Source organism: Pteropus alecto, unplaced genomic scaffold (assembly GCF_000325575.1).
Source record: "Pteropus alecto unplaced genomic scaffold, ASM32557v1 scaffold76, whole genome shotgun sequence".
Classification (NCBI taxonomy): domain Eukaryota; kingdom Metazoa; phylum Chordata; class Mammalia; order Chiroptera; family Pteropodidae; genus Pteropus; species Pteropus alecto.
In genome coordinates this window covers 18,927,254-18,937,010 of record NW_006443138.1, presented here as the reverse complement: position 1 = coordinate 18,937,010, position 9,757 = coordinate 18,927,254, and the positions used below count along the sequence as shown (strand labels likewise).

General features: G+C 34.0%; 1 pseudogene; it reads right to left on the bottom strand.

Annotated features, from left to right (window-relative positions):
• Positions 1-9,383: 9,383 nt before the first annotated feature.
• On the bottom strand, positions 9,384-9,502 carry LOC112472499 (annotated as a pseudogene).
• Positions 9,503-9,757: the final 255 nt, after the last annotated feature.

Below are 9,757 nucleotides of genomic sequence, written 5' to 3'. Positions count from 1 at the left end.
AGAAACAAAAACTAAAAGATAGTTGAAGTATAGGCTCTAAACTCTGAGTAGTTGCAACCAAGAGCCTATTGTTTAGGATCAGCGTCAGAGAGAAAGCATATGTGATATGCAGAAAGAGTAATTTTCAGAGAGCATATTAACTCTGGATCAATAAAGAAAAGCTAAGCAGACAATACAGGTTGGAGATGTTGAAGCAAATGAAGAAAAATAACCATGGTAGGCAAAAGGCTTCACCAGGTAAGAATGATGAAAAATGATCACCAAACTACCTAAAAGTGCTTACAATCTTCATAAATTGCCATTTTAATAAATCACATATGGCTTATTTCATAGTCTAGGTTTTTATTTCAGTTCATCTTTAATAGCAGCATCCAAGATAGATAACTAGCTATATGGCCTTGGACAAATTGTTTTACCTATCTGTGCCTCAGTTTCCTCATCTGTAAAACATTACTTAGTCTATAGTGAGAGAAGCTAGCTCACAGGATATGGTGAAGTTTTTATAAATTAACATTTATAATGTGAATCATTTAGAACAGCATCTGGCATAGCGTCAGCACTGTATAAAGGTGTGCTTTAATAATCTTTAAAACACTGGACAAAAAAATTATTTGATTAATGTGTGAATGCATTAACAAATGAATCAACAAATATTTTGATTATCTATTAGGTAGTAGGAACCATATCAGATGCTGTGAATGAAACAGTGCCAGATACAGTCCATGTCTTCAAAGACCTTACAGTCTAGTTTAGATTAGGTAGGTAAAAAATGCCAATATCATGTGAGAAGTGATCAGGAGAATTATAAAACGGGAATAATGATATCACCTACTTCTCAGATACCAATGCAGTTTCAATTGGTAATTCCTAAAAAGATTTTAGTACAATATTTGACACAAAGAAAGGACTTAATAAAAGTTAGCTCTTATACTTACGTTATATTCTTTTTGTTTGTTTTTCCATTAGAGCATGAGTTTCTCCAGGGGAAATAAAAGTTATTCTCAATCGACGTTCAACATTTTTTGAACAATATATGCTTGATATTCAGTACTAAAGACATAAAACTTAACACCGTGTTCTTGCTCTCGAGAGAAAAACAGAATTGTATACTTTTGAATTAAGTATAATGTAGTAAACACAAAAGCAATGATATAAGCAATACGCCGAAAATTTAGAGAATGAAGCAACATGTCCTGAGGAAGTGAAAGTTTTCAAAGGATATGTTACCTCACTTGGATTTTAAATTGAAGTTAGGACCTTTCCAGCTAACAATTGAGATGGAATGAACAATGTAATGAAAAGGTACGATCAATTTAGAGGTTTTAGGGAAGGTTCTTAAAGGCAATAGAGGGGAGAAAATGTTGAGAAGGGCATTAGATATTGGAGGGCAGACATGTGGGTGTTTGGGACACCGGGTTCTAGAGAAACTTGTATTTGAAGACATTTAGATTAGGTATAAAGAGCAATATGGAACATTAGATCAACATTCTTGATGAAGCATTCTGAAATTCCCTTTTTGCTTAAGCTGCTGTGGATTTGACCTTCAGAGTTAGCTTCACCTTACGGAAGATAACCCTAACTGAAGGATTCATAGGCTGGTGGGTTTCTAGGTTGGTGCCTGGATCTGATTTTAATATCTGGTACTGTGCTTACAAAACACTATGTGTTCTGTGAACATTTCTGAAATTAAACTGAAATTTAATGGGCTGAGGCCAAAACTGTTTCTTACTGAACTCACAATAAAAATAATTTTTGCTAGAACTGTCCAGACTTGAACATATTTAAACCTGTATCTTAACAAGAGAGGCTTCTTATCCCACAACTTAATTATTCTAATTAGAAAGGTGACTCTTTTAAGAGAGATTGAAATGGGATCCTCAAAAGGTGGGAGCAGATTTTTTCCCAAGGTGGATGAGCATTTCCCGTTGTAAATTTTTCTTGTTCCAAGTATTGAGGAGTAAAAATATTTTGCTCCATTTCTGTTTGGTTTGATGTCATAGAAGAGAGCAATTAGATACGTAATTGTTGAAACTATGAGAGTCAAGATATGTTGTCATAAGTTTCTATTTATATTCTAAAAGGCAATAGTGCAATTATTTCTGAACTAAGTGATTTTCAAAAAGGAAAAATGGGAGTCTGGAAAACTAAGATTCTAAATTTTAAAAATGAATTTCTTCTCTTCATCACAACTAGTTTGAGAATCTTTCCTAGAATATTTTCTCAAACATCTAATAAATGTATTTATTATCCATTCTTGTAGGATCACACTGTATTTGCAATCTATCATTTAGCCAATATGGGTCTAAATTTTGTAATAGGTGTGCCTTTGTATACAGTAATTAAATTATGATTAAGTCAATTTAGATGGGTATCTCCTGGTGTTTATGTTTAATTTGAAGGCAATGACAGTGTCATACTACATGTTAGTCACAGCAAGTTGCCTAATGAGGTGTCTTTATTAATATATGAACATTGAAAACTTTAGTTTAGTAAGACTCAATCTTAGCAAAATGTGTAATTCAAGTCATGATATCTCCAAAAGGAGACCAATATTTTGCACTGTATATAACATTTTTTTTCCCTAAAAAAATGATGTGCTTCAAGTACTATGGTATATTCCTTTTACTTTTTATGGCCCAAGTTACCATAAACTAAATTTGAATTCCTAGTGCATCGAGCTCATTTGTGTACATGGGTGAGGTGTACAGAGAAAAAGCAGAGATCTATCTATTTTCTGACACCTACCATTTAATTAGTTGATTTTTAAATAGAGAGTATCTCATGGTCTATCTTCTAAATTAATGATTTCTTATCTTTTGTCCACTGCCCATAGATCCCAGAGACAGAATATACTTTTGTTGCACATATTCATACTCACCTGGAGGAGTTTTATAATTACCATGGGAAATGTCCCTCCATGCCCACGCAGCCACAATATTAATAGTCTTAAATGATATAGCTATTATACATCTATGTATATACACAGTTCATATATTTTTTAATTGATTAGAATTTAGGAATGGAAATTCCCTAATAACAAAATGCACTTTTCATCAATTTTATCCTCTGACTTTCCAATGCATTCTGTGTCTGATAATGTCCATTTAGAGCTAGAGCTTTTATTACATTTAATTTTTACCAGCATGGAATAAAATAAAATAAAGGTAGCTATTGTTTTCTGCAAGATAAAAAGTATAAATGATGTATCCTAGGCTTACAAGAGAATAAACTGTGAAGGGGAGCAGGAAAAGAGAAAGAATCATTTTTAAACTCTAAAAGAAATAAAATTTGATCTTATGTCATATTCTCCAAATGATAATAGACTGAGGTCCAAAAATTTGTCTCTTCAAGGCTACTACTTTCAAGACTTCTGTAGGGTAGAATTAAAAAATGAAACATGTTTCTCTGGGCTTAAAGCATTTTTTTTTTAAATTTTTGTTCAGTTATTCCCCTGATACGCGTACTGAACTGTGCTGTGTGAGTAGAGTTCTTCAGCAGGTTTTCAAGTTATTTGTCTTTTGGCCCATACGAGTAAAAAAGTGGAAGTTCTTGTTTAAACAGATAGTTTACATAATAGCAGCTTGACTTTTAGTTCAGGCTTTCCAGAATGATAAGACCAACAATCCAGTTAAACTTTGAAAGAAAAAAACAAATTACTTTACTTACACTGATGATCACATAAAGAATGCTTTCATCTAATCAAAACAATGTAAATAAGATGAATGATTCCTGAAGAATAAAATTATCTTAACAGAACCTCTTGTTTCATTAATCTGGACAAGTGTATAATATCATTTGCAAAGAATTCTTTAATTAAGATGCTGCATTTATCAGCTCTGATTTTAAACCTCTCAAAGATGGTGCACTAACTTTTAAAAAATCCAACAAGAAAAAATAATGTTCTACATTTTACTTAAAGAGTCTATTCTTCTTTCTTTGAGCTCAAAAATGGATAGTACAATGGAAGAGGCACAGATGCTTAGAAATACTCTTTCGTTCTATCATTCTCGAAAGTTATCTCACAGAATCAGGACAGATATAAGGACATGATCTATGGCTCAGAAACTGCTGGCAAAACAGCTTTGCCCTGAGTTTCCACAAGGATCTGCTACTAGAAGAAACTATGTAGACTGTTAAATTATCAAGGAAACATATGCCCAGATCCTCCAATTTCTTTCCAGAGAGAGAGGAGAGGGAGTAGATGGCCAAACACGGACATAGAAGCACGGCTAATTGACAATAATGACACACTTTTCCTTCAATAAAGAATTACTCATTTCACTCTCATTTCTTAGTCTACTTTAAGGTCTAGCATGTTTTTGCTATTCTTTATGCTTTTGTGACCTTTATCTTTTAAAATCTCCACCTTTTAAAATTTGTTGTGCAATTTTATATAATTGCAATTTTATATAGGCAATAATGTATAGTTACATTTCTATAATGTGTTTTAACACTACCTACTAATATTTTCTCACATGCCTCATTCGTTTTCTTAAATCCTGGAAAAATCCCCAAAAGGAAATGTTAACTCCTTATAACATTTCCTCTTAGGAATTTTCCAATACTGGGAACTTCAATAACCTGATAAAGAATTTTCTTCAGAGTATAACATGACATTAGGAAGACTTGGTCAAAATTAAATGCTTTACAAAAATTCAGGTTCCAATTTTGCAATTGTCTTTCAAAAGTAATTGCTGGATTTACAGGTTGGTTTTGTAACAATGACTGAAGTTTCCCAACCCGGAATTTGCCAGAAATCTTCCCCTCTAGGAGAAAAAAAGGAGGAAGTAAGGAAGAAGTTATTTTCAACTTTTATGCAGATTATAAAAAGCTGAAGTGTTTTTAAACTACTCTTCTGACCCTTTATAGATTTTACACACAACACACTCAGGATTGAGAGAAAGAATTAGAGTTTCAGAGAGAAAAGGAAAGATGCAAGGTGATTGTCCCTTAGGATTCTCTGAAGATCACAAGAAAAACATTCAGATTTCTTGAGAATTTCAGAATTCTTCTGGACCAACAAATATGCAAATTTCTGGAGAGAAATGGAAAAATAGGAGAAGATGTCCTTATTTTTTCTAAAATGTTGGCTCCCCAGGAACGAAGGTGGAGGACTGTGGTAGTTATGCATATACCCTATTTGGTATCATTTCAGTTTTCTCAGGGAGAAAATGGTTTGAGTGGCATCAAATATCACAGACCTAAAACAACTGAAGGACACTGCATTCTATAGTTATCTCTGGACCTGGCATGGCCGGGTCCTTTGAGGCTTCAGTAAGAGTGAATGAACCATTCTAGGAAAGCCTGGACAGGGTTATATTCTCTTGGAGTTTTTGTAGGGGGGTTTCTGACCATTGGCCTCTATAGTTTATCTTGTTTTTTTCTTACCTTTTGAGTAGTACTTGGATGTGCCTTATTTTAAAATGTTCTCTGAAGGCTGGGAAGTACCAGGGTAAGGTATGGAGAAGATATAGTCAAAAAGTTAGCTGCTGGGGTCCAACTCTTATATGCACTTTTAATGTAAAGGGGTAAAACTTCTGGAACTTTGAGGGTCAAGCAATGTCTTCTCTCTTCTATACCAGACTTTAGAACCAACAAAAAGTAGACAGGAATCAGAGATCAAAATTAGAGGTTTATTACAGATAAAAGCAAGGCTGGAGTACATTGCTTAAGTGTGTGGCCAAATGGGCTTGCTAAAACTGTCCCCCCACACACAATCCATCCAGACCTTGGACCACCACCCTATCTCCAAAAAGAAGTGAGATCCATAGAAAATACACTGCTTCTCTATGGAGAGGAACTAAAATGCAGAGGAAGGAGCGCCATTCTAATGAGGATCCCTTTTCAGAGAGCAGGAGCTTGGAGTATATTAGCAAGTGTTCCTCAAGAACAAAAGACACTCGAATTTTCCTCATTTCCCTTCTTACATCAATTGGGTGTGAAAATTGCATGAAATTTGTCACAGGCACACTACCAGGGAAGAGAGGATATTTATTTTACTTATATTTTAACTTCGATGTATTTCTTAGAAACCTAAAAACTAGAGAAACATTTTGTATAAATGTGGACTTGTTTTCCATTAAATTCTGAATGCATTTATCTTTTCCAGTGAGCCCTAGTACCATAATATGCCCTACGAAAACAGAAGGGTTTATTTATGTCAAACAATTTGGGGAACCGATAGATAGTCCATTTATCTTTTGGAGGTTTACAATGGTCCTCGAATGTGAATGGCTCTGTGATATCCTACAGTAGAGTTGGATGCTGTTTAATTTATCATCTCCCAAACTTTGAGCCTAGAATATTTTGTGATCTATGTAGTTATTGTTGTTTCTTAGATACACTTATTTAAATTCTGAATAGCTGCTTGTTCCATGAAACACTCCATAGAAAATGCTGGATTTAGAAACTACTCAAATAAATTGACCCTTGCATCACTCTTGTGAGAAAGATGTATGATAATTCACATTTTCCCATACATTTAAGAGGGACATTTCCCCTGAAATTTCAGTGTGCTTTACAAATCTAAGCTTGTCCTAGTTTAACTGGCAGCAACTTTTTCTTTTTGAGTTTTGCATAAAATAATAGTGTATCCTACAACAATGATGTCTTATTCGATTAAATATCCATGGAAAGACAGGGTATAGAAAATCTGTTTTCTTTTTCCTATCTGTGAATGTCCAATACAATATTCTAAGTCAAGAGTCTCCTTATCATCTAGCTTAGTGTCTGGTACATGGTAAGTACTTAAGTGTTGGTAAAATTAAAGAAATGAAAATTTATATTTTACAAAGATTTTGAATTTCATAGGTTTCCTGGCTGGAATGGAAACATGTGTTGTCTCTGGAATTGGGTAAAATTTTCATGGTAAATTGTTTTTTTCTGGATTCTGTAAGAAAGTATTTGGCATCTCTTTTGTTGACATTAAACAATGTCACTTCTCAATTTCTAGGCAGCAGAAGTTCACTGTTGCCGGTTTAGAATAATTTTGCATTATAAATGTTATGTTTCTTTTCACTTCCTCTATATTTTAGTCTCTATTAAACACATTTGTCTAATGTGTTTTAATTCTGAGATTCCATTCATTTTCGATGGCTTCAAATTATATTGAAAAAGCAAGAAACTAACTGCAATTTTTCTTTTTCTTTTTAGCTGGATGGCTGTTTCACTATTAATTTGATGCCTTAGCCATATAGGGTCAGTACTAATAAACACATTCTGTTGTCAAATAGCTGTTACAATGATGGCTTCCTAAATAATGGCAGACTTTCTACCATTTAATACAAAATAATTTTCCTGTGCATTATAAAAAGTATTTGTCAGTATCAAAGTACCTTAGATCTCTGGCTGGAGATTAATGCTTAATCATTATTCTGATTATCTCAGATAAATAGATTGTCTTAAAAATTGTGAGGGGTATCAAACAGTAATTTTATTATTTTAGAAAAAAATAATAAATTTTATAAGCAATACAAAGAAAAGCTGCTAACTTTCTGTCTATAGAGACAAATACTTGTAAGATCCTAAATCAGTGAATTAAGATTTTTAGATTTAATGTGTCACCCGTAAATCCCACTGAATAAGCCCAATCTCATGCTTCCCCCCCTCCTTACTTCCCACATCATAGATTCTAGATTCTTCAGATTCTTGCTAGAATAAAAAATCATTCTCTTATTAAAAGTTGATCATCTTCACAGTGTAGAAAGAGGAAGAAAAGTGTGATCCATCTAAATAACCATTATTTCAAGATTGTATTTATTTTTCTTTGTTAAAAAAAAGTTAGTGGTTAGAAGCACAATAGTCAAATATAATTTTTCATGTGGTTTTCTAAGATATTCATTTGTAGAGCATTTCCTTTGTTATACTGTCAATACCACAGTTCAAAATGTGTTTACACAGATGACTTATCAAGATGCCAGAAGTGAGTGATTTCTACTTGAGAATAGTGTTTGAGGAATTAACACAGACAAAGGAATAATGGAAGTTTATGTTTTGTCCTCCTAGGACAGCACATAGAAGGTTAAATACTTCAAGCAAAAGCAATCATGGCCATCCTAGAATCCTTAAAAAAGTCTACTACAGTACCCCAATGAAAACTGGATAATAGATGAAGATTAGTCCCTAGAAAATGTGTAGGACAACTTAACAAATACTTAGAAGACATCCATGGGATGAAGGAAATGAGTTCAAGTTATATCCTGAATCATTTTGTTCCAATTTAAATGCTAACATAACCAGCTTTTCTGTCAATATAAAATATAAAACATTTATCTTTATTCTTCTCTTCCTTTCTTATAGCTGTAATTACCTGTTTTTCTCACTTAAGTGTAATAATGAAAAGAGCACCGGTTCTAGAGCTGCATATACCAAATTTTTTATTAGACTTTAGTACCAGACTCTACGCAGAGCATGTTTAGACAAAATCAACCTCGGCCAGCATCTGCTTTCTATCATTTCCCTTCTTATTGTTTTTTTCTACTTTCTTTTCCCAAATCTCCATCTTATCTAGACTTTCCATCATCATCCAGGAATTAAGAAACCCCATCTCTATGTCAAAAGCCTCCTCTAAATGCATTGGGAGAACACAGTATCTTCCTTGTACGCTTGAGGAGCACCAGGCTCAACTCATCTCTGCCACCAGAGCCTCTAATCCAGTATTTTTCATCATCAATAAACAGGAGAAACGACATCCTGGATGGGTGAGCTCAAGATTTTTAAATTAAATCATCACAATGTTCTGTATGACAAGAGACTAGCAGAGCTGTCCTCAACCCTGTTGCTCTCTGTGCTGGGTTCCCAGAGTCAAAATAAATAAATAAATAAATGCCCACCCACTTGCCTGCTGACTGCCTTTACATTCCCCCGTTCCCCCTCACCTCAACTCACCCTATGTGGAGATGCGCCATGGTGGGCCCAAAGAATTTTCATGAAGTACATTTTTAATTTTCTCTCTTCCTATCTTATCATTGAACATATCGTAGAAGTTCGTAAAAATAAAAGACTTAGACATTTGCGGTTTTCTAAGAAAAGTATCTCAGATTTAGAGTTTATAGCCTCTAGCACTCGTGAGGAATATATTCCCCTCTCAGAACAGTCACCATTTTCTACGTAGTTACCTCCAGTCTGGAATTTCAGTAGTGATGACACGATGATTAAGTCAGACATTTTGTTTTCAAATCTCGCTTTATTAAATCTCACTTATCTGTATATCCATATTCAATTCAATATAATCCAATTTTGCTCCTCACTTTTTTAAAATACCTTCGTTATCGCTAATATCTCTAAATATGCTTCCAGAACCTGTTATTTATTTATTTATTTATTTATCTATTTATTTATTTATTTATTTATTTATATATTTTTTAGGTGAGGCAACCCTTGGACGCCTGCGGCACCTAGTCTTCCTAGGTGGTCTCCCATCCAAGTACTAATCAGGCCGGACCCTGCTTAGCTTCCGAGATCAGACCGGCTCCGGCTTGTTCAGGGTAGCATGGCGGTAGACTGAGACCCTCTTTTAATACCCACTTCTTTGTAAAGCATTTTACTGCCAGTCTGGGCATCTTTTGTTAACCTCTCCTCTATTTCATCAGAATCTACTCTTACTTCTGAGTAGAATTTATAATGAATAATACTTGTCAGTTTTAATGAACTAGCGTAGTGCCTTCTCCACACTAAGCCCTCAATGATACCATTGCTGGGATGGATGAATAGTTAAATAAATGGTTAACTAGACAAGAATTCATTTTATTTTATTTTA